General features: G+C 40.5%; 1 protein-coding gene across 1 annotated transcript in view; it reads left to right on the top strand.

The window, feature by feature from the left end:
• Positions 1-224: 224 nt before the first annotated feature.
• The window catches only part of FAM110B (family with sequence similarity 110 member B), a 115,629-nt gene continuing 89,912 nt past the window's right edge, over positions 225-25,941 (top strand). The window contains exon 1 of the mRNA XM_054059756.1: positions 225-334. The gene's annotated coding sequence lies outside the window, so the exon portion shown is untranslated. The remainder of the gene's footprint in view (positions 335-25,941) is intronic.

Genomic DNA, 25,941 nt, shown 5'->3' with positions numbered 1-25,941 from the left:
ACAATCGTCGAGTGGGAGAAGCGCCCGCCCTGCCCTCCCTCCCCTCCCGGGCGCCGAACAAAGGCGGCAGCGGCGGGTCCCCTTTGTGCAGCGCTGGCAGCAGCAGCGGCGATCCCGCCCCGCCACCGAGCCCCGCGGCGCTGGGCGGGACCCGCGCCCGGCCCGGCTCCGCCGCGGGAGGAAGCGGGCGGCTGCCAGAGCCGCTCGGCGCCCCCGCCCCCCGCTCCGATCCTCCGCCCTCTCTCCGCCTCCTCCTCCTCGCGGCGGCGGCGGCGGCTCGCTCGGCCCCGGCGCGCTGCTTTGCCTCGCTTCTCTCCGGGCGGCTCCGAGGACGGTAAGGGCGGCGCTGCTGTGGGGCTGAGCGCGGCGCCGACCGCAGCGGCTCCTCCTGCACCGCCAGCCCCGGGGAAACGGGTGGGATGCGGGGCTGACTCGCAGCGGCTCCCCCCGCACCGCCAGCCCCGAGGGGAGCGGGGAGGATGCGGGGCTGCGCCCGGGGGCCGTGGGGAGCTCAGTCGCTGCAGCGAGAGCTGCCCTGCCCTGCCCTGCGAGCCCGGGGGCTCCGTTCCGTGGCAGAGCATCCCCCATGGGGTGGGTGCCCCGCAGGTCCCACCTGGGCTTTGTCCCCTCCTCGGGGGGGGTCGTGGGAGAAACGGTTTGGCTCCTCTGAAATTCCTCGTTAATGCCAGGGAGGGGAGAAAAAAAATCACAACATATATGGCCCAGGAGAAAACAGCTATCGCTGCACTTCCCGCGGCTGAACTGCTCCGAGTGGTTCCCCCCGAGTGGGTGCGAAGTGTGAGGTTCCCCCCCGGGATGCCCTCTGGGGGGATGCGGAGCTGGGGGGAGGTGGGGTTTGCTCCCCATCTGTCACAACATCGCCCGAAACCGGGCCTGGGTGCGCTGGGGAGGGCTCGTCTGACCTAAAGAAAACTTCAGCTGGGAGAAGGGAGGAGGGTTACCCAAAAGCTAATTGATTTAAAAGCAGGGTTTTTTAAATTTTTTTTTTTAATTCTTCTTCCCTTACTAAGACAAGGCGTATGTGGAAAGAAGGGAAAGAAATGGGATTGTGTCCTAGGGTCCAATATATGTGGCAGCTCATGGGGCAAAGAAAGCTACAGCTTTCAAAGACCTGGCATTGGCAAATGAACACCTCCAGTGATTCATGGCATTAACTTTTTTAAACTTGAATTTTACAGTCATTTGTGTGTTGATCCTTGACTGAAGTTAACGTGCTGTGTTTGGATACTTAAGGATGAAGCATCTCCTTTGGGCTTAAAATGACAATGCGGTTGTGTTTTGTAAGCAGCAAGACAACTTTTATCTTTAATGTAGACCTTTTTATCGCTTAGCTGTAAATACTTGCTCTGTTTTTAAACCAGCCACTGATTTGTTAGGTGGCTTTGTAAAGGCCACTACAGTTCAACTTCTTTTTCTTCTGTAAAATGCCCGTATTGATTTAATATAATACTGGGTCAGATTTCAAATCTGTAATTTATTTCACATTTGTACTCGCGTGCCGTAAGAGCTACGCTTTATAAAGCAACCTGTCCTTGGTTCTGCTTGTAAAGCCTCCTGGTTGATGTTGGTGTGTGGTATACAGGAGGTACACAGCTTGGCTTGTGGCTAATGTTAAGTGTCCTACTTATTTTAAAATGTTGAGAGCTCTAAAAGGGGTCAGTGTAATCCATACCACACGTGTGCTCAGCTGACCTAGAATTAACAAGATAAAACACTTTTAAGCACTTATGGAGTGAAAGGTGGCGTGTTACTTCCTCATGTGCGACTAACACAATGAGTTGCTTTTTCAAAGTCCAGTGCCCAGTACCCTGCTTCTCGGTTTAGGGGGTGGCTGAACACCCCGCTTCAGCACAGGCTTGGCTCGAGCTGGTGAGACTGGTCATGCGAGCAGAAGGCACCAAGCAGTGTGAATGTGCTCCCTATGGTGATGTACCTGTAGCTGATGGTGGCCAAGGGACGTGGGTGCAGAGACCACCAGCAGTCCTTCAGAGGCAGCAGGCAGCCTTGCTGTGATGTGGGGCTGTTGGGGCTGACAGAGCTGTATCCTCTGTCAGGGACCCCGTTTTATGTGGGTTAGTAACTTGTCACTTGCTATTTCATGGTGTGGAACTGAGTTTTCCCCTCTGTTGGTTTCAGCGTCTGTGAACGGGAGGTAGCGGGCAGGTGCCTGTGCGCCGCTGTGTAGATACAGGTATACCAGGAATGTGATCGTTGGTTTGATTGACTGCCTCAACAGCCTATGCTAGGAAGTTCGCTGTTGCACGGAAGGCTTAGACTGCGCTCATGCCAGTGCATTGCCATTTAGAAAGTTGTTATGACAAGTTAAAGGGGAAAGAGAAATGGTGTTTTCCAGATTCCTGTGGAGATCATTCACTGTCACTTTGCCAGACTGGTTCTTTCTGTATCCTGCTGTAGTACTTGAGCATCAGTGCCCTCCTTCAGTGCTCTTTGAAGGCTAGTGTTCCACATACTGGAGACGTCAGATCTGGAGGCACTTAATGTGGGTGCAGTCTTCCAGTGGATTGGAGATGGTCTTCTGTTAAAATTTCGTGTTGTGCTCCAAAATCTGGAGGGGTTGATTTAGCGACGCAAAATTGAGTCAAATTATAAAACATAAACTTGCAAACTTGTTCTGGTTGCTCAGAGCTGCAGAGCGCATTTGAGATATTATGCTAGTGGATAAAAGGAAGATGATTCTCTGATGAACTTTGATATGTTTCTTAATGGTGACATAGTTTGGAAATCAGTAAACTGAATATCATAGAGTAGATTTTAGCAATTAATTGTAGTGGAATGCAGAGTAAATGAAGGAATGAAGGCTCATATTTGCAGCCTGCCTAGAACGAGAGGGCGTACCTTTGAACTCTAGGAAAGGAATGTGTCTGGTCTCTCTGTGGCTGACACTGGGTTTTGCTTTCTACTGCTAGATTATGGCTCCACTCCCCAAGGCCTTAAGCACATGTGTAGATTAGCCACAAGTTAATAATTTTAAATTAAACTGAAGGATAAATATGTCAGCTACAAAGTGGTTTTATGGAAGCTTTATTTTAGCAGGGCAAGTTCTCAGAAGTCAGAGGAACTAGTTTTTGAAGTCCACAGGACTGAAGACCTGTAGGAGTTATGCGTTTATTAAGACTAAGAATTAAAAAAATACTTGGATGGTTTTAAATGGAAGCGGCTTGGAAGCTGCACTTTAAGAAGGAGGAAAAGCTTGCCAAGTGGGCCTACGGACCTTGCTGCGGGAATAGATACTGCACTTTACAAGAAAACGCGTAAGAAATGAAGCAAAGGAGGGCATTCATCATTGGAGAGCAGAAACTACAGGGATAGTATGTGAATTGCCAAAAGTTAGAGTGTGAAGAAATATAAGATGAAGAGGGGAAGATAAATAAAAATAAGAGAAAGTGGCTATGGTGTTGTGAGGACCAGGCTGTAGTTGAAAAACATGTCTAATTCCTTCAAAATTAGCAGTTCTTACCAGTTTTAGATAGGACTGAGGATTTGAACATAGGAGAAAGATAAAGGTTCCAAACAGAAAGGACTGGAATATCTTGTGCCACCTTCCAGATTTAACGCAGTCAAACTAAGGAAGCGAAGGGTCTCTGCATTAGAGGTCTGAAAGAGTTGTCGCAGGGCACTGGAGCCAGGTTAAAAAGAGGATTGTTTGCTATTTGTCATGTCGAGCATAGCAGTTATGATAGCAAAAGAAGTATACTTTAATTTATATTAAAAGGAGTCGAGAATGAAAGCTGTTTACGCATTTTACTCTGTTCTTAATAGTATTCAAAGATTTAGAACAAATTTGGAAGGGAAAAAGTAAGTATACAAAGATAAGTGGAAAACAGGATAAAGTGCATCATGGATTTGCCACAATTGGGTCACGGAAGACTATTTTTACTAATTAAATGCTGACTATCCTAGACAAAAGGAGTAAAAAGCTTCAGTTGGATGTGCGTACACCATGGTGTGACACTGAAGATGACTAAATTAGAAGTACAAGGCTTGGCTAAAGAACAGCGAGGTAGCGTGGGAGAGCAACCTGAAGGGGAAATTGTTACTTTGTCTGCATGAATAAAGGAATACTGCTCTGGATTGGTATTGGGGGAAGGGGGGAGGGCTGGTCTCTGTTTCACCGTCCTGGCTGAGATAATTCTATGCAAAGGATGGCTGCTGATGAGGCAAAGTTAGGACACGTAGTCAGCACTGAGCAGGGCTGGATTATTGCACAGGAAGAACTGAATGTATGTGATGACTGAAGCAATAGGAATGAGAGGAAGTTAAATAGCTCTAAAAGCAGTGTTATCTACTGAGTGATTATTAACAACACATCTGCTATCACTTGGCAGGTCATCCCTTAAAACAGGCCCGGAGGAAAAGGTATGAATGCCATAGTCAAACAGGGATATCTCTATTTGATGGTGAGCATGAAATTAAAGCAAATATGATCCTCAGTGAGAGCTCTTCAGTGGAGTTAGGGAAGTCACTATGCAAGGCACTAGGGAGACATCATGTCAAGTGCTGTACATAGTTCTGGTCGCTTGTGTGCAGCAAATATTAAATTCTAGTGGAACATGCACAGGGACATCCAGGCTACAAAGCTGATGGGGCGTGAACAGTCTGCAGTTGGAAGAGAGACCAAAACCTAAGCTACGCTGGCTTTTGTAGCAGAGAAGGGAGATAGCAGCTGCTTATAAATTCCCTGGGGCAAATTCTTGGAGAAGAGGAAGGGTTGTAAACTGAAGGCTTGTCTGTAATTTTGGATTAAAAACTTGACGTATAGGAGGATGATTTGATGGATTATTGAATGAATGCATATTGCACATGGGGAATTCAAAATGAATTTCCTAGGTGTCAGATTTTGGATGCCCTCACAGCTGTATATCTCTTAAGCCCTAGTTTAGCAATTAAGTTTATATGTGACCGTTAAGGAAATGGGCTACCATAACTTTTGTGCTTTCCTCTTCATGGCTAATCAACAGAAGTAGAAAACACTTCAGTGAAAGAGATGTGATGAGATGTACGTACTTTTGGAGAATGTTGTCCAGCCACTTGATGGTGAATGGAGTTTATAACAAGTAAAAACTTCATCTATGGCATTAGTAGCTGCTGCTTTTTTCTCTTTTTTTTTTTTTAGTGTGTAATGGAGTGGAATCAAGTATAACTCATAAAATATTAAAGATAACCACAAATTAATATGTGTGGGACAGAAAATGCATAAATGGATGTGCAGACTGGAGGTCAGGATGGCTGACTTGAATCCATAAATAAATAAAAAGATTATGTTCTCCTGTTGAGTGCGTGCCCTTATCTGTCCTTTGCCTGATTTCATGTTCTCCAGTTCTAGGAGTGCTCTGTAGCACTGGCTGTGTCTTCTTGTTTGAGTACTGTGCTCCTGGGAACAGGAGTGGGGAGACGTGGGCAGAGCCTTGCACGGTAGGTGGAGTGCAGGACTGCTGAAGACCCAAGGTGGGGGCTCCCAGTTGGGAGGATATGTGCTCATCTATGGCTTTATTTTCCAGGTGTGCCTGAGATAGGCACTGGTGCTTAGATGTGCAAAGCCCAACGTGACCTAATTGCTGGGAACAAATTGAGATATGCAAGTTCAAACACTTTCTCTAGTAACTGTTTGAAGACTTGTTTGGTACACGCCAAAGAGGCATGTGAGAGGCCTCATAGAAAGTGTAACAATGGTGTACCTGGTTTGAAGGCTTCACCATGTTGACATAACTTGACCTTTGCAATAGCACCAGAGTCAGTCGGTTTATAAGCTCTCCTATAGCTGAGCTTTGTATGCCCAAACTTCTGGAAGCTTTGAGATGACCCTTCAAAAAGGAGGAAGACTGTATGTCATCTGTGTGGACATATAATGGGAAGAATCATTGAAAAAATAAGGTTCTTTGAGTGTGTTTGTACATCAAATTAAGATCAGTATCTTGATTTTGGTTTATGTCTATTTATTTTGAATGTGCAAGGCGGATGACTTACTTCCTTAGAAATAATTTGGTTGCAAACTCCTTTCCAGCACAGTGTATTAAAAATCTGAACTATTAGATTTTAGGTGTTTGCTTTAAATGGATGTGTGTTTTTTTTATTTGAAAGAGGAGCTGTGTAATGAGCTCAATGTGTCAGCATCCCTCATAGGAAGTAAATGTGAAGAGATTGTGTTTAGCTATCAAAAGAATAATTTTACAATCCCAGGGAAAATTAAATTTGTCTTGGTAGCTTTTAGCATGTATTATTAGGCTATTCACTTATTGTGATTTTTTCCACTTGCTCCTGTTGCTCTTTTATGCATGTTGGGTGTATCATTAAAAAAGGTGAGACTAGGGCTATGCTTTGCATTTGTATAGTGCCCTTCACTTGACAGCCTTCTAGTTCCAGATAATAATAGATGATGGGGGGAAAGTTATTTCAGGTCTACAAAGGAGAGTTCAAAGTCTCCAGCAAATCAGAGAGCAGGGCACTTGTCTCCAGATGCTTTTCTGTGTTCTTTAAAAACAAAATCACTCAAATAATTTCCTGTTATAATTTGAAGTCTTGGACAAGTCTGCATCAAGAAGTGGGAGGAAGTGTTTTAAGGCTTTATTGGACAGTGAAGGTAACAGCAGAATCCAGTATTGTCTGCAGCTTAAGCAAGTAGAAAGGAATATCCTTCTTGTTAATAGTTCAAGGAACTCTGTGTTTCTGGTGAGCATGGTCAGACCGGGAAGCAGAGGAATAGATTGGAGCAGGGAGCAAGTGATGTAAGAGATAGTAGAAGTAAAACCTGGAACATGCACACATGAGAGAATACAAGGGAGACAGTGTGATTGAGAAAATGGGAATTATGGGAAGAGTGTGAATAAACAAACTGGTGAACAGGAAAATGAAGAAGTGCTTATACATTACACGTGAACTCAGTATGCACATTAACTTGTGTCCAAAATAAATTGGAAAGCCCCTGATTTATTAATTGCTGTGATGTAACTGTGGGATATCTGTTAGCAGGTTGCGGTTGCACTGCTTAGAAATGCATATTTTGAATGTGGAGATGTTACAGCAGAACAAGGCAGAACCTTAGAGCAAACTGCAGGAGAACCTTTTAGGTGTGAGTATCTGTAAATCACAGTGCCTTCCATAGTTAAAAACCAAAGCAAAGTAAAAGAGAACTGTTGACAGAAGAACAGGAAAAGTAAGTTTGTTCTGCAGCCTCCCAGTGGTTTAACTTTTGGATTTCCACGTGGTGGGTTTGGTTTTTTTTGTGCAATTAGAAGCTGAAGGTTTCTTTTGTGCAATTAGGTCCGTCTGTTGTGAAAGGACCATTGGTAACAGAGCCCTCCTCTTTTTGCAGTACCTATACACAGTGTTAGACTACCTTATACACAGTTTAAATACAGTTTAAATACTACCTGAAATCACGAGTGATCCCAGACCCTTGGATTTGTAATGACCTTTGTGTGTTGTCTTTCTCTATTTGACAAGTTAATCTATGCATGTTACCATTTGGGAGGTCAGGGGGCCACTAGAAACCAAACTTTCTCCTGTGATAGCATGTGTAGCTATATGCAGCTGAAACTAGGATGGAGGAGAATCACTTAAGTAATAGTTGGGTAGGGCGCTTTTGAGTTAATGATAATAATATACACTTTATTTGTAGTTTATTTTATATGTATAAAAAGTAATGTTGCTGTGATCTGTTTGACAGGCTGTTATTTCTCCTCCCATACACTTCCAATGGTTTTAGACCAGTTTTTAATCTCTTAATTAAGAACATCTTGTCACCTCCCATGCATGCATGTACTTCATGACTGCATTTAGCAAAAATCAAATTTAAACCTAGCATTTGTAAATTAGTCATGTAAATACAAGTGGTTAAAATATGATAGATTTCACTTGCATGCTGTATTTAATTGCAAGATTCTTATCTGTCTTCTTTTGCCTTTCTGAGCTGTGATATTACTGAAGTGTATTACTGTTGAGTTCTCCCAGTGTATTGGTTTTGGTTGTTTGAATCATAATTTGCAGAGAGCAACAATCCTGAATGAATTTAAATGATGGGCAGTGTGACTGGGACTTCATAGACTGCTTTTGCTCCATTTAGGTCGGCGTTACTTTCCCACTGAAGGTCACTCATGGCTGTCTGACTTCTCTCTACATAATAAAGCTTGATACGCTATGTAGGGATTTACTGATAGATCAGTTAATTCTATTAATAAATATCTGTTCCTGAGAAACTAGAATCCCAATTCTGCAACACATGAGATTTCTGCAATGTGTTTGTATAAATGCTTGGGGAACATTTGCAGATGTGAAGGTTTACTCACTCGGATTTCCTGCAAGACCTACATGCATGCTTTGCTGAAGGATATCAGATGTTTTAGTTAGTTTTTCCTTTTTTTATTGTTACTGTGTTGTCCCCATCTTGCAATGTTTACTGTGCGAGTTCAGTGGGTTACTCACGTTGCACTATTGGGTCCTATTTCAGTAAATGAAATACATACTAGATTGAGCTTATGAACTTCTGGCTGAACCCCCCCAAATATTTGTGTATCTAGAGACACACATTTCAGGTCTTCTTTTTCTTCCCCCTTCTCTTTCTTCCTGTTTGGTGGACTGAGGAGAAGGAGAAACTGACTCTAATGAAACACAGCATATAGGAATGCACAATGTAAGCATTTGAATTTGGAGAGAAAATGTTTTCCTCTAATCTCTGCTGTGATGGTTTGAGGTGTTCATTTGTGATTTCAATAAACAAATTTGTTTATTTAGAAAAGAAAACACTTGCTTTTTATTTTTTTTTTCTGATGGCTTGTTGTATTTTAGCAAGTTTGTGTGCTATCACAAAGCTTCTATTCTAGGAGTGAGGTATCTTCTTTTTTTTCCTGTTTAATTGAAAGATGATCAGTGTCATTTCTCTCTTCCTTCCCTCTCCATCCCCCTTAAAACAAAACAAAACCTTCAGTCCTTAAACAAAAGTGTCTTTGTTTTTACATTTGTTTTATGAAATTGCTTAAATCCTTTGGGAAAAGCTTTCCTCTCACAGGAAGAGGGGGGGGAAAGCCCTCCTAAAGCCGAAACCAGCAAGCCTGCTACCAGACATCACAATGTTTTGCTATTTGAATAGTAGCAGATTGCGTAAAAGAAGCAATTTCTTATCTTAATGAATGAAAAGTGTAATTGCACAAGTGCACACCATTAGACATACGGTTTTCACTCGACAAATGTAAAATTGGTAGCATTCAGGGCAAAAAATTGCTGTGCACCTTTCCTGTAGCTTCTTTGGACTGTCACTGTTGGGAGTGGAACATTAAAATGGGACACTTCAAACCTCCGAGAGATGGGAAAATCAACCGCTCTCTTCTAGCCTTTCTGTGGTTTTTTTTTTTTTTTGTTTATGTATTTTTGAAGCCACTTATTCCTAAAAATCTTTTGGTTCTACATCTCTGGGCTGTTCTGATGTTGTGGTTCCAGCTGTGAAGGTTCCATCCATTCCAACGTTCCAAAGACAGCTGGCATACCAGGCAAATACGTGAATTACCCTCTCCTGATCTAGGAACCTGGCAACTGATAGCAAACGTGAGTTAAGTGTGACAATGAACCATAAAGACCAAGAACTATGTGAAATACCGCCCTGCTGTCTTGTCTGTATGGGCTTTATCCAGAAAATACACCAAAGAATGGGAGTGCTGATGAGATAGAGCGAGATTATTGCAGCAGACTTCCCCCCAAATGTAATAAAAGTGCAAAATCTAGTCATTAGCCTATTCTCAATCACCTCTATTATGTGGGTTAAAGAGACCAAGGATGAAGGAAAATTTTCCAGTTCAGTGCTGAATTTGAAAAAAACAAGGACTCCCATAACTCCAGGAGGTAAAGGCTTATTTTCTGTAGAGCAGGAAGTCGGACACTGGACTATTAACAGTGGCATGGGACTGTCCTTAGAGGACACTTTTGTGAGCACTATACAGAGAATTTGGAATACGATTGCCTCCCTGGGATCCAGTGGCACCTCACATAGCATCTCCTCACATCTCGGGCAGCTCCTGTCGTTTGCTTGATGTTCTCTCTCTTCATGCCCTGTGTTGCTGTCCCCTTCTGTCCCCAAAGCCCGTGCTGTGTGAACGTTTACAGCGTGTGCTGGGCTTTATAAAGTGTTTGCACTGGTGCAATTGCTGTGATTTTGATACTGTGCAGCCATGAAACAACTGTGTCCTCACGACTAGCTTGCCCATAGCGTGGTGGTGAACGTGCATGTCTTTTTCCCAGGCTTAGTGTTTAAACTCTGCCCTTGCAGGTACCCTGCGTGTCCTTACCGGTGCCCGGGAAGGCAACTGTGCGCTCTGCAATGCCTTATGGAGTAGCATCTTTACCACTCAGAAAGAAGCATGTGCTGAGATGGCTATATGGATGTTCACTTTACATTTGAAACATTTTTAAGTGCTCTTCGTGAAGATTAGACCAGAGAATTACAGGCTTTGGGGAGACAGAGGCTGAATTAACTCGCGCTTTGTTGGCTAAGCAGCAGTAATGTTTTCATTACTTGGCCTAAAATGGAATAGGCGAAAGCTGCACGGAGAGGCCCTGTCCCCCAGCTATGTTGGGTTTAATGAAAGATAGGATTTCTCCTTCTAAACTCTCATTATCCAAGAACTGCTGTGAAGGTATCAAATGATGCCATTTAGATTGTTGCAATCAACCAATTTGATTTCCGTGTTACTTCTAGATGACTGTTACTGAAAAGACTTTTTATAAGGTGCCTTGCCCCAGTATGAAATCAAATCATCCCACTCCACCTCCCACTGTATTATGTAGGCTGCAGTGCTCAGCCAGAGAATAACGAGGGATATTTGCCTCCTGTGTTATTATGGTCAGTATAAATCAAATGCTGCTAATAATATTAGGCTTGCTGCTAAATAGCAGGATGATATTATATATTGTGGTCAGAGGGTATCAGCAGAGCTGTGAATGTAAGAGCTACCCGTGGAGCTGTGAAGGGTAAGAGCTACTCACCCTATAGACCCATGCTCACTTTTCCAGTACTTTTCATTCCCATTTTGCTGTGGGGCCGAAATGTTTTGACTGAAAACTCTGTTTCCTGTTCGTGTTGCGGCTGAGGTGGGACAAGGTGCAGCTGAGAGCAGATGAACTAAGACTGGCATCGGAAATGCCCTGGAACTGTTTGCATCCAATAGTTGTGCTGTGGCTTAGCAGTGGACATGGTTGGTATTGCCGTTTTGCAGGCTGGTGGCATGTCACTCATTGCTGTGGTTTAAGCCTGAAGAAATTGCAGTGTGAGTTGGACAAGAAGGCAAAGAGGCAACTTGTGTTATGGCAGTTGTGTTTCAGATACTGTCCAATGCAAAGTTGGCTGCTGTCACATTCCAGTCTTTCTGCTACGTCTTTCCCATGCTGAGAACTTCCACTAATGTAAAGTTGAATTTCTAGTGAGAAACAAAACCTGTTCCTTAATCAGTGTGATTCGCTCTCATGGAATACTTCATTGAACTCAGTGCAAATTGTGGAAGCTGTATAATATTTGAAAGTGAAGTCAGCTACTCTGAACATTGAACCAGACTGAGGAGTGCTAGCAGTCCCCATGAAGTCCTCTTTTAATGAAATTCCATTTGGCACTGTAATACACTGAGCGGAAATAAGCATTAAAATTGTTTTGCAGTTAGTTTTTTTTTTTACATTAAAATTCTGGAGTTGCAACACTGGATTTACCATTGTTTCCTTAATACATTCCTCTTCTTAATAGGGAGTATATAGAACACTAAACTTTTAAAATCTACTTAAAGTCCTATTAGCATAACTGATATGTTGGAGTGGACAAAATATCTTCCTTTGTAGAACAGTTACATGGATACAACATTTTTTTCGTTATTCGAAGCTGTTTTGCTGAGTTACGCAGGGCCACGCAGATCTTCCTAGGCTGGGATTTTTGTGAAGTTGATGTCGGAACTCACTTCTTCATACTTGCAAATATTGCGGTCTCTGACAATGAGATACACCTCACTTTGGTTCTGTTTATCTTGTTCATCAGGTCAGACAGCTCTTAGAATTATTATCCATGATCGACTAGCTCATTGGCATGACAATTGATAAAAGTGTAAACGATAATGAAAAAAGCTCTGTGGTCACCATGCTACAAACTTCACTGGCACCTCTAAGTGAGTGTTCTCCCAGGATAGATAAGAGGCAGAGGTTGGTTAGGATCTGGAGAAGGGAATTACAGTGCTGGGTATGGCTAGATTAGTTCTGGCTGCTGTGCTTTGTACCTCTAAAGAGGCTCCTGAGAAGGAAGGGCGTATGCCATTGGGTTGCTGTCCAGCTTCTCTTTCATTTTTGGTATTATCTTGTCTTTGATGGCAGCTTCACAGCCTTTGGCAACTTAAAGTGTAGAGCATTCCTCTGCTGAGGAATTACAGAATTAATTATTCTCAATGACATGATGTTTTTTGTTTTAACCATTTCTTTTCTAACTTGAGAAGAAAAGGGGTATGTTCTATGTGGAAACCTGTTTACAGCTTTTTCAGATGATTTAAAAGCACATTTAAAAACTGATCTGAATTATCTTGAATTACATACTTGGTCTTCAGCCTGAATACATATGAAATGAAAAGTGATGTAAAATGAAGATGTCTGGCTTATGTGATGTTGTCTACTCATAAAATACAACTAAATAGTTGCAAGAAAAAATTGTCTTGGATAAAAGATTAAAATTAAGCATTACGTTACTGTCTCTGTTGTTACTTTTCTATTATTGTCTTAAATTTTTTTTGAGTTTTAGGATTTTTTTGCCTTCTAAAAATCTCTAGGACATGAGTTTAAACTAACCATTAATGTTTCATTTTTGATGTCTGTAGTACTTTTACCTTTATGCTAATGTGCATATATGAACAAGTCAAGACTTGTCCTATGTAATAAAAGTGCCTTAATTGACTCCTATGTACATTCGAGGGTGTGAGTATTTAAATAAGAAAGGGGAAAAAAATAAAAGAGCCAGTACAGTAATTGTAGCTGGAGACTGACACTTGTGAAAGAAGTGCAGTTGTCAAAATAGCCACCATCTGATGCTGCTTCTTCTTTCCATCTTTACTCTAGTGTCAGCTTGTGGAGCAAGGCAGAGGCTGAGTGTCCACTTGGGGCAGATGTTTTGATGTCAGGGTGTGTGTTGGGCTTGTCATTGTAACAGAGTGTGCCTCGTGGCCGTACTCCTTGATGTACTTAAGAGGCAGCCCTTGGAAAGCTCTGCAGCTTCCTTCTGTGCCCCAGGTCCACGCTTCCAGTGGTAGCCCACAGTACACAGCCTGGCTCTGGGATCAGAGTATGGCTGGCCTCTGGGTTGGACTGTAGGGTCTACCTAGCCATCCTTCCTGGATCCTTTGGTGTACCCTAGCTCTTGTTCTGTGAGGGATGCTCGACAGGATGCCCACAGCTGAGTTCAAGGGCTGATGTGCCAGGAGCCCAACTGTGCAGAGCACTTGCTGGTTGTAGTGAAGGTTTTGCATCCTAGCAAGAGAGTAGCAGTCCTTTCAAATGAAACAGTAAGAATACCCAAAAATCATTCTCAGGAAAACATACGTGCATGAGACAGGGAAAAGGAGTTGATGAGGGAGTTCTGATTTATTATTTGCACCACTGCCTGTTGGACCTGCAGCATTCCTCAGCATTCAAGAAACATTATGTGGATGTCTGTGGATAAACTCTAGTCATCTTGGAGACAAAAAAGACTGAATCGTCCTCCCCATCCCTTGGTAGTTTTGCCATAATGTGATGGTGTCCACATGTGTGCATGCACAAATAATATTCATTGTTTAGAAGTCCTGAATGTTTCTGTAGGGAGCTGATCTGCAGCTGGTTTGGACTGAATCCGGGGAAACAGTTAGAGTACATGGTCTACATCCAAAGGAGAAGCGTTGCTCCTCTGGAGACTGTTGGCTATGGTAGGAATGTAATCCTTTGAGGTGGGGCTGGGTCAAACTCACAACCTGCCAAGGGCTTTGGAGAGGTTGTCCATGAGTCCTGAGCTATAGCATTGCTCCCTCATGTCTTCTGAAGGACACTGAACAGACTGGTGACAACGTAGTGTGAGGTGAGTGCCTGGTGAAAAGTATTGCCCAGGACCCTTTCTTGAGTATCTCTCCTAAAATACCTCAAATGACTTTACTTTTCAGTTGCTCTCCATCCTCTGAATTGCTTTGTCTGGAAGTAGTTACTTTTTGTAGAAGTTCTTGCTGGTAGTATAAGATAACTTGGCGACATCTATGAAAAAATATTTATGTGGGGAAGAGGGTTTGTTGTTTTTTTTTTTTTTTAATATAATTTTATCTTATCTGGAGAACTACCAAAAGCTGGGAAGTGCAAAATACATATGGGTTCCCTCCCCCTCCCCCCCCGAAATTCACACCGCTTTTCAAAATAAGTTCTTCTGCCTTTAAGTGGGTGAGTCCTGACTCAAAAGTAGTGATTCCCAAATGTTTGTATTTGAGCCAAGAATAAAACCTTTTTTTATGCAGTCTTTTCAGAGCCTGCTTTTGAGATAGAAAGAACTTAGTCTTCTTTTGGAGGATTTTTTTCTCTTTATAGAGCATAATGAGTTTGCTTTTCAGAGTTAAAACTGAGAATCGCTGTGAAGATGCTCTGTTGCATTTTTGGCTCAATTTTTATGCAGGATAAAGCTGTTTAGCATTTAATACAGTAAAATGTTTAAAAGGATAAGTTATGTAATTACCATGAATTTTTAAATAACCATTAATATTAATACTTGATTGTCAGTAACAGCACACTGCTAAATATTCAGAAATTAGATACAAAATAACTGTCTGAGCCTTTCCTCTCACTAAGCTTAAAATCAGCGATGTGGCTTTATGAGTAGGAATATGGTTGAAGATATAGTCAGATCTTTTAAAGCTGTGTTTCACTTTTCTTTTTGCTTATCCCTATTTGCATATGTTAGTTATAGAAAAGTCTCGAGTTTGGATGTTGAAGTGCTGTTTTATTTCTCCAAATATCTTTTAAAAGTATTTTTTAGGGAGTGCCAGTTTTTAGGAGCCTTGAACGCCTACAGGGATGGGGCATCCAACTTGTCTGTGACAGTTTCTTCATAGCTCAAATAGGGCAGCTGATGTCTGACTGCTTTAAAATAATAATGAACGCTAGAAAATTCTTTACATACTTACTAGCATAGTTCTGTAGCTTCATTGCAAACAAACAAGTGTGCCTATGGTGTATACAAACAAGCAAGTTCTTCCTTGCTCTGTGATATCTGTTGGTGGACTGCAGCTGACTCTTCAGGCAAGACCAGTATCTAGGGCTATAAACATGACGTGGTATTAAACCAGTCCTGATGGCAATCAGCTTGTCATGCTTTCTTAATGGGGAAGGGTGAGAAAACAGTCTGCAAACATATCTGATTCTTGGTATTTAGTCGTGGTTTTATTATTGTCACTGTTGGCTACAAATGGGGTAGGAATTGAACCCAATTTATGGATAAATCTTGCCAAATCAATTTCGACTCCAAGAGAAGCAGCTCCAAATGCAAGCCAAGTGTCTCTTGCTGCTTTGGTATTTAAACTTTTATGACAAAATGGCTTAGGACTGAAAGCAGTAGTTTCAGTCTTAGTGGAAAATGGAGACTTCTCAAAGCTGCTGCACTGCAAAGTATGTCGTTCTCTGTGGTTCTCCTTTTTTATTGCACTCTATGCCAAACCTATAATCACAAGATTCCCCACACACTTTTTAATAGTAGCCCAATCTTTCCATGATGCAAAATGGATCTGTGGGATTCTGAATGGCTGGCATTCATTTAGCTCCCAGGTGCACCAGAAGTGCTCCTAGTTAGGGACAGCAGGAATTCCTGAGGTCCTGAGCTCAGCTGGAATTTTCCTGCTGTAGCATCTAATGCAATTTAGCTCTGCGTCATAGTATAGAAGTATCGGGATAGGTTGTGTGAGGCAAAAGGAGATGGCATTTAAAGATGAACTTTGCTCTTTCACTGGTCATTTTGCAGCACCAGATAAACAATACTATCTTTTAAGATTATTTGATTGTTAAAGAAGTTCCAGCTCCTTCCTTCCACAGTTTCTGAAGATTTTTACCAAGTACTTAGACTTCATCAGTTAATCCAGGAACTCACCGAAAGGTAATGGAAAGTTCACAGAGTATGACTCTGTCAACTTGAATTGTGTAGTATGTTCTCAACAAGACCGTTTTTTCTGTTTTCTTGAGCTTTTTTCTCACTGTCAGGTCCATTCCCAGGAATGATGGGTTGAGGGTATATGTGTCACACCCAGGTATCATTCTGACAAAATCACCGACAAGCTGACGTTTGTGGTTATTGTTTGTTTTTAAGGAAGATACACTTCCTAAGCCTAAAATACACTTTTCTCAGACAAAGCTTGATCTTTTTGTAAGTACTTTAAATCCTGCCTGTGTATTGCAGGTGCATGCCCAGACCACATGCTGCCTGTTCTCCGCTCCCTCTGTGGACAGAAGGATTAAAATAGAGTTTCAGCTCTAATCCTGGGTTTCCTGTGCAGGTTCACTTTACAGTTTTATTTCTGTTTAGTTGCCTATGTATTAAAGAACATGGATTTATTTATAGTTGCTCTCAATAAAAGGCAGTAACAATGGTATCTTTTATTTTTATTGTATTGATGAATTATGTTAAGATCTATGTTTCCCCACCTTCACAGGGTAGCAATTAGCCATATGCTATAAAAATTCTTGCAGTAAAAGGAATTGGTTATCTGTTAATTAAACCTAAATTATATCAATTTAAGATTTAGGTTATTTTAAAGTATCTAAATTATATAGGATCTGAAGTCATATTTTTTCAATGAATTTCTTGGTCTACTTTTTGTTAGTTTTTGACTTTGCAGTAAATATAGATGGTTTCTTATGTACAAATGATGTCCTGTAGTGAAGACCCCACAGTTTTTGTCTTGTTTGGGGCTTGAACTGACCTTCAGAATTCTGTGCAATGTGAAAAAGCATTTTATTACTTTTTTTAATTGTCTCGCTTTTTGTACTTTTTATGATCCCTGCAGTTTTAAATGTTATGCACAAATTAACTGCATCTAAATTTAATATTGGTCAGGACAAAAACATGCAACTAAATTTGTTCACCAATAAGTTTACTTGACGGGGAAGTCGGTAAAAGACTGTTTTCTCCTTACACAGTTCCTTTTGTTTATCCTCAGAATTTTTGTATTTAGGGAGATATTTAAATCATCTGTCATCATTAATTAAAACAATATCTAGCATATGGGCTGGTTTAAGCATTAGGACAATTAGCTCCTTGGTGTTCTAAGAAATTTGAAGGAAATAGTTTTGAATTGTGTATTTATGGCAAATGGTGGCCTTTTGTTTGAACAACAACAAAAAAATACTACAAGCATGTGTTTATGGTGAGGGTTTTTTTTTTTCGCCAGGTTTTTATGTCTTAATTTAATTCTCTTCAGCAGTCTGTTGAAGGACCGGGCTTGGTGCCCTGGTGAGACCTCTGCAGGTGGGTGTGAAAATCTAGAAAGTCTAAAGTTAGACTTTTCAGAGGCTTCAAAATGTCTACATCAGTGAGGTTTTTGACATGGAGATGGAGTTAATTTAGATTTGTAATAGCACCCACTGTAGTGGATGCTACAAAAATGTAAATCTGTGATAAGGCATATTTGAAAGTGTTTGGAGGTAAGTGTAGTTACAGGGCTAGCTAGAAAATTTCAGATGTTGGCAATTTCACTGTTTCTTCAAAATGATTGCCAGTGTTCTCTCATTTTTACTACTCAAGAAGGTGCTTGAAAATTAAGTCTGGTTGGAGGTATTACTGATTAGCTCTTGTGTCTCACATTGAAGGAGTTGTGAGGCACCCCCCTGCATGAGAGGGGAAAGGAGGGAAGCAAATTCTTCCATCTCTGATCCATCTTATTGTAATCTCTGACTGTTCTTATTCAGAGGCCTAAAAATATACTAGATTCTTTTTCAAAAAAAAGACTGAATATGTTACTGTAGGAGCAGTGATTTTGGTAGTCTTGGCAAGAAAATAGCTGTTGTATAAAAATGCCTACATAAGTGTAGAATTCAGTTGGCATGCCTTTCAGACAAATTAATTTGGTTTCTATACAATTGAGTACTTTTTTTTTATTATTCTTGTAGAAGCTCATCAAAAAGCCTTGAGTACAAAATAAATTCCTTTTCCTTTGTGACTTGTGTGTATTTGTCTTTTAAATCTGTTTAACAAAGTAGTGCAACAAATTTGGGATTAGTGACATGCTAGTTAGCTTTGCTGAAGAAGACCGAGATAGAAAAATGGGGAAATTCACATTTTTTGCATTAGGTGTGATTAGCTAGCACAAAGATTAGCTGTTTCATGCATTTCTTATCAAGCTGTTCCTGACCTTATGGGTGCAAGGAAGTTGTGATCTGACTGTAGCAGTATAAATTTGGCAAAGAAAATAACCACAACTTTTGTGCAGATTTGTATATTGGCAGTAGAATATTCTCAAGTTATGGGCTTTTCTTTGACCTCTCAAAAAATTAAAAATAATGTTGATTTAGTGCCAAGAGTCTGTTTTAACACATGCCTGTTTGTATTTAAGTGCCTTTATTTTTTTCTCTGGGTCCGCTCTGATGCTTACGATACGAAGGGCTGTTAATACCAGCTTAAAAAGTTATCGCTCACAAAAGCTTCTGATGCATTATGAAATAGGAGTTTTAAATTTCAATAACATGAAGTCTGGACTGTAAAATCCTACTTTTAATCTGGGCTTATTTGGTTAGGCTATGTTAAATCCATTCCTAAAAATACTCAAGCTTTTTTGTGTTTTTATTATTTTCATTTGGGATCAAGTCTCTTTGAACTGTGTAGACGCACACCTGTGCTCATTTTAATCCCTGTGTAGTTTTCATCAATTATCACAGCAGGCAAGAAGAAAATCAAATTGTAAAATGCTTTTTAAAAAGAAATACATTCAGCCTGGGGTTCGGGTTTCTGTTTTAATCAAACATCATCTGTATTCATGTTCTTACACAAAGCTGGGTGAGGGAGGGGCACAAAAAGCCTTTTTTTCATTTTCATTGTGAAATTTCTGTTTTGAAGTGCTCTGGTGTACGATGAGTAAAATATGATAGTGTTTGTAGAGGAAGGCTGTGGGGGGTGTGTGTGTATCTGGAATTTTTTTTTTTCTTTAAGCTAGGAGAAAATCTAGGTCAGGAGATTTCATTCTTATTAATAACTTCAGGCTTTATTCAACAAAAATTATTCTCTGTGGCTAGAAAGCTTCCTGACTAGGAAAGCACTGGTGGGGGAGAAACCCTCTGCCTTCAAACATTGATGGAATCATTTCCCTTTCCATCAGGGCATTAAAATGCTCACCTTCCCTCCTGTGTTTTTGATTGCTACCATAAAAGCTCATAGGTGCAGGACCATGCTTAGGGCCAGGGACCCTTGCTGTTCCCTCAGTGTTATTCCCACCATCCCAGGTGGGACCCCTGCTGCAGCCCCTGTCTTCCAGCGCTGCCTCGGCTGCCCGATCGCCAGTGATCACGTTCCACCCAAAGCAGGTCTTGTGGTGTTGCTAAACAGACTGAGGCCACAGGACCAAATTAATTTTTTTCTTTCCTGAAAACATCCGTGTCGGCAAAATAAATACGATTTGAAAGCTTGCCAATTCTTGTCTTAATTGATTGGGAGATACTGAAACATTAAGTCTCTCCCTTGGCCTTGTCTGTCTTTTGTCTTCCCCAGCAGTCGCTGCCCCGTGTGTTGATCTCTGCAGCGCCAATGCTCGACCTTGGTGTTAAATATGTAAACCAGAAAAATTGGGAAAAGTGGTGTTAAATAGATGAACTGGAAGAACAGGGAAATTCTTGGCTTTTTCAGCTACAGTAATCTACTGTGCTAGAGGTTTAAACAAACTTGGGGAAAACAGTTGTTATGGTGACTTTCATTTTCCCTTAAGCTTCTGTGTCACTATAGAACCAACAGCAAAGATAGTTAAATTAGGATAATTAATCATGGAACAACTTACACAGGGGATGTAATGAATTTTTCCATCAGTTTGCAAGTTCTGTAAGTCAAGATAAGAAGCTTCTCTAAAATATGCTTTTTATAATCTATGGCTGTTGTACTTGACATAAAAATAGGTTAAGTAAATTAGATGCCATCTGCATGTTGGCATCTTGAAGTTGTTTCTGGAGTAGTTCCCTCAAAAACGAAGATTTAGATAACTACTCTGTATTTCCATGTCTAATACTATATTGAGGAATGCAAACTTGAAGGAGGAAAGGTCATTTTAAGTTACAACACTTCTTGTGTCCAGGACTCCTGTACTGGCACTTTCCTGTTCCTCCTGTTCCTGCCCAGGATCTTGTGGTTGTGGGAGGAGGGCAGAAAGCCTGCCCATCTGCTGCTGCAGGACCGGCCTATGATACCTATCTGCTCTACAAAATTTGTTTTTTTGCTGACAAAAGACGAGAAACATTATATTTATCGCTTTTAGGGGAAGTCTTCCAGTGTGCGGAGTTGCAGGTCCTGACTTCCTGCAGTGAGATGTGCAGAAGGCTGGACATTGTAGTCAGCCTCTGTGACTAACATAATCACATCTTCTTCTTGAATAACTCCTGTAGATTTGAAGCACACTTTGAAGCAAGTCAGTTGACACCCACGCAAGATTAAATTATAACATCCTGAATAAACTGCTGTGAAGTATAAGTGCTCAAGTAGTGTCAATACAAAGAAAGTTCGTTCCCAACAATTCTTCACTTGAAATTTGCTGGGTTAAAAAGTTAACTTGCGTAGTTAGGTTATTTACATGTGAAATGAGCAAAGATTATCAAGATCATTAAAAACACAAAACGCAGGAGAGAAAAATGTCAAATGTGTTTTAAATATACCTATCAAATTCTGTTCACATCCCACGTATTTTATTGTAACTTAAATAGGTAGTGACCGAATGATGACTTTTGATATACTACTTTAAAGAAAAAGTGTAATAAAATAATCATTCCCTATTTTGGGGCAAGCAAATTGAAACATGTTCTGTCTTAAATTGCATTGTATGAAAACCTTCAGTAGAGTCTGAGGAAAATTTATCCAATTTCTTATTGGCACACAAGAATAATAACTGGAAACTTAAATGCTTTGTTTGTACAGTGTGAGAATGTAGCAGAAGCGATAGCACTGTGATAGAGATCAAGGTAGAAATCTCTTTAAATGTTAGATTTCATTTCAGAATTTGTTCCATTTGTCTTTAATGCTTCTGATACTTATTCTTGTATTTTAAACATGTACCTTCTTAGATGCCTCATATATTTAGGCTTACGATTCAGAATGTTCAAATGCCATGTTTGGAGTTTTAATACTTGTTTGGGTGCCTATTTTTGTAGATAACTTACAGGGAATTTCAGAATTTTCTGCAGAAACATCAGCATATCTGATATAGTAAATCTTATCAACTTTTACAAGGGAGAGTGCCATAGTGACATTTATTAGTCTTGTGGAATCATCAAAACACGCATCATTAGGGATATGTGAGTGGCTCCAGTGAACGCTACATATTTTGATATAGAAAAAAGTTGCATGTGTAATTGAGGATATTTTTGTAACCCGAATGACTAGCATTATTTTCTTAGCTGTGAGGTCATTTGACATTCTGAAGACTAACCAGTGCAAGTGTTAGTGGTCCATCTCTATTTAAAAAGGGATTGCTTGGTAGTTCTAGAATGAGTGACAGGGTATGATGAGCAGTCGGTTGCCCTTTGGCTTCAGAGCAAAAAAGAGGCCTATCTTTATGGACTGGTGGCGTGCAACGGGAAGCCTCCCTTGTGTCCTTTCTCTTTCTTTCTGACTGCTGCTGTGAAATAACTAGCTGGTTTATGAATACTGTTCCCATTTTGAAAGCTTTTTTAAAATCTTATATGCTCTTTTGTTCTTCCCTGACTTCAGTGGATGAAGGATTATAAAAGGAAATCTGTGCAGGTAGCAGCCCATGGAAAAGCTCTATCAAGCTATCTGTGGCTTTTAGTGCTGTATCTGGTGATACAACGCAACTGTGGAGAAAAAGCCCTGGTTGATATTTTCCTTTTATAAGGAATAAAACATAAGTGTCAGAAGTTTAGGTTTAAGAGTTTTGAGAACAGTATGAGAATATAGTCTCTTAAGCTTTGCTCCTGGTTTGACATTTGACAAAGAAAATGGCCCAAATGAAGGTCAAACTGGAATCGTTCTGCAACTGTTGCTCCTTTCATGCCTTGCCATAGGGACCTGATACAAGGTTGATAAATGTTTATAAAAGAAGTAGTAAGTGGCTCAAGTCCTCAGAAAGGAAGTGTCAAACCTGATTCAAACTGTTGATTTATACTGCTCTTAGGTTAGTAGTTGGTTTGGCTGCTTGCCCCTTGCCTGTGTTTGCCAGCTTCCCACTACTCGGAGTGGAGTAGTTGCCTGGATTTGCTTCCTCTGGGGTGTGGAATTGCTGTAGCACTGCACTGAAATGTTATGTAGTGCTAATTTGTATTTTCATTAACATCTTTTAACCAATAACTGGATTTTTATAACTAGCTTTAAACAAAGAAAACTAAACAGTTGTGGGATCTTATGTCTTTTTTTCACTTTTGTACACAAGTGCTGTAAATAGCTTGTTTCGAAGCTAGAGTTGCATCAGTATATGAAGCTATTTCCTTTTCTGCTTCTCAGAATTGTGCTGTGCAGCACAAGAATATTATTATTAATGTGTCTGATGATGTGCTTAATCTCTGTTTTTGTAAACATATGTGGGTTGTCCTAAGCACTGAGCTCATGCCCTAGGGGTGGACACCACTTCTTGTAGTCTAGGGAGGAAGTCTTTTGGCAAGACATCCTATGTCCATGTGTTGCTAGGTATGATGCAAGAACTCCTTCCACTGCCTTGTTGAAGTCGGACCACTGATATTCTATACTCAGCACTCTTTTTCTGCTAGTTGTGATACCATTTTACTGTTCTTATCAATGACAATAGTGAAGTATTGAAACACATCACAAAGGGAAGCATTAAATTCCTTGTAGTCTTTTGTAGTCCTATACTAGGTATATTTAATAAGCAACAGTCATGCTTTAATGCAGTTTGTAAGAAGTGTTTGTAGTGTTTGTACTATGAGGTATGTTGACTTGAGCTTTCCAAAGTCCGCAGTTTGGTTGGTAGTTGCTCCTGGGGTATCACCCATTACATACTGTCCTGTGGAGCTTCCCTGTCTCAGGTCTGATACTGATGAAACCTGGGTGTGAGAACCAAATGAGTTCAGCTGATCCCCAAACTTGGATGTTGACAGGGAGCAGGACTGACCGCTGCAACAGGTAGCACATCCGCGCCTGGCTGAGGTCTGTGTGCTACTTTTAATTGCCCTTGTACCTGGCTTATTTTTTTTTTTGGTGCTAGTTTGTTTTGTAAATACTTCGGCTCTCGCTCTTGTGTTTTGGAAAGTAAGTTTTAGAAACAATCTCTGATTTATGTCCTCTTTGTTTGACCCTGTGGCCTGACCCCAAATCAAACCTTTGCATCTTATTCTCAGCGAAATGAACTGTGTTTTTTTTTTTTCAAACCCTAGCTGTAAGATTAGTCTTTCCTCCTATGAACAGTGTATCTGTTTCATGCCTTTTGCTACTAGCATTTCATCTGTTGACTGATGTAGAGTTTAAAACTGAGTTCACCTGTCTGTATCCTTTCCTCCTCCAGCTGTAAAACATCCAAAGTGAAACAATTACGGTTGAATAACCAGGAACCAAGTTAGTTTTCCTGGTTATACTAAGCTGTGAAGAGAGAATTGCAAAGTCTGGCTGTGATGCGGGGTAAGCTGTCTTCAAGTGGGTATAAGTTAGAACTTATACCCAACTTTGAGGTTGTAATAACTTGCTGATTAAATTTTTTTACCTGGAAACTTGCTAGAAGTGTGGGCAGGACAGTCTTTCAGATCAGAGGAAGATTTGCCTCTACAGGCTGTAATGTCCATCTATGTCTCAGTCATGCCTAATGAAATGATAAATCATTGACTGATTCCTCCTGTCAGCCTCCTGTCAGTTGTTTCTTATTTCTTCTGAAATGCATAACTGGTTTTTCTTTGTTTTTTGGCTCCCCGTCTGCAGATGTCTCATTATTAATTGTAAAATCAGTCCTTGTTGTGTTGCAAATGAAGGTGACCTGAAACTCCTCCAAATGTGTGCATGGCTCAGTATTCAAGTAACCATCTGGCACTTTTGCTCTTCCTGATTTTCCCACGCATCTGATCAAAGTGCCATACTGCTTGTTGTCACTCAGGTACTTTGGAGAACCACTCTTGCAGTTTCCTGACATCGTTCTCTAGCAAAATTTCATGGGCAGGTTTTACCTCAGTACCTGTGTCCTGAAAACCCAAGAGCTGTCTCAATCTGATGATTTAATGGGATTTAGTGTCACTTTCATTGTTTTAAATATGGGTCATTGTCCCTTGGTCATACCCAAGGGATAACTAATGCATTCGTGTGGTAGTTCAGTACGAGGATAGAAGGCTTAGCACTCCCGTGTGACTTGCACAGATTGTTTTATGCAGATATGCCAAGATGAGGGGAAGATCAGAGGCTACAGCAAATTTGGTTTATAATTTGTGTAAAAATCCTGCTTCTTGAACTGTGGCTGGATTTGCAACAAAACCAATCATGAATCGAAATTTGTGGAAGGCATTAAGTAACATTTGTCTAACTTTGATGTTGCTAAGGCTTCTTGAAAGTGCATGTGTTACAGAGCATCTTTCTTAAAATTATGATGGTGTCACTATTAAAAGCCAGAGAGAGGTGTTACACTTGTCAGGTCTAAAAATCTGTCTCATACATAGTTCATACTTTTAGTTACATGCTTTTCTTATGCTTAGGAGAGTTCCAGCTCTTTCCATTAAGTGCTGCTAATCTTTGAAAAGTTTGTTGTGGAATGCAGACAGGGTAGCATAACATATGTGATTTCTTCTTCAGTTGCATACAATTACACTCATGTATATTTTCAAGAGTGTCTTGTCTTAAAATTTCTCCCAAATAACAGAGTTTCATTCAGTTTTTAATTCTACAGAATTCCTGCAGAACCATGTAATGTGCTGGCCAGAAAACTTGTTTTTCTGTGTTCCCTTTTTTCCTATTATACTTCTAGGACTGTGATTCATTCCAAGGAAGCCATAGACTTCTATTTATAAGTTGTTGGAATAAATGCATATTTGATCATTTACCTTTATTAACTTAAGAAGTCCAATGGGGAAGGTTGGAAGGACAGAAACTCTGATTTTGTAAGTAATCATATGATTGCACTAAGGACTCCCAGTGCATGTGGATCATAAAATGACCACTTGTCTGTACCTGCTATGTGTATTTCATGGACACAGAGCGCTTAATCTGTAATGATACAAACCTTACATGAAACCTTCAGTCTTGGAGACTAGAAAAGAGAGTATATGACAATGTGAGCAGAAAACTAATGAGGGTGAAATAAAGCTCTGATTTTTTTTTCTTAGGTATATTTTTCAATATGCAGATATAGGAGAAAGCAAATGAAAAAATAAGTGTACTGGACTCAGTAATCCACATCTAATTGAAGTGTTCTGTCAATACAATTAACATGTAGGAGATTAATGTACTTTCTGCTTCTGTAAACATGCTGTAACTTTCCCTAACAGTATATAGTGGCTGGATAGCTGTGCTGATGCAGAATCTTGTAGTGGGATGCTCACAGCTGCAAGAGTAGTGGTGGTGAAACTGTGAGACTTCTAAAGACTTAACGTTATGGTTTTCCAGTTCATGTAACTCTTTGTTGGGAAAGTTATCAGTATTTTCATCAAACTTTGTGGTGAGTGAGGTTATTCTTTTTTCTCATAGGTTTCTTACTTTGTCATGAAATTTATTATTCTTAGTGTAATTTGAGATGACTTTTTAACATTGGTGTATAAGTTAGA

The sequence above is a fragment of the Cuculus canorus genome, chromosome 2 (assembly GCF_017976375.1).
Source record: "Cuculus canorus isolate bCucCan1 chromosome 2, bCucCan1.pri, whole genome shotgun sequence".
In the NCBI taxonomy this organism is placed as follows: domain Eukaryota; kingdom Metazoa; phylum Chordata; class Aves; order Cuculiformes; family Cuculidae; genus Cuculus; species Cuculus canorus.
This window is presented reverse-complemented; position numbering and strand designations above follow the sequence as displayed.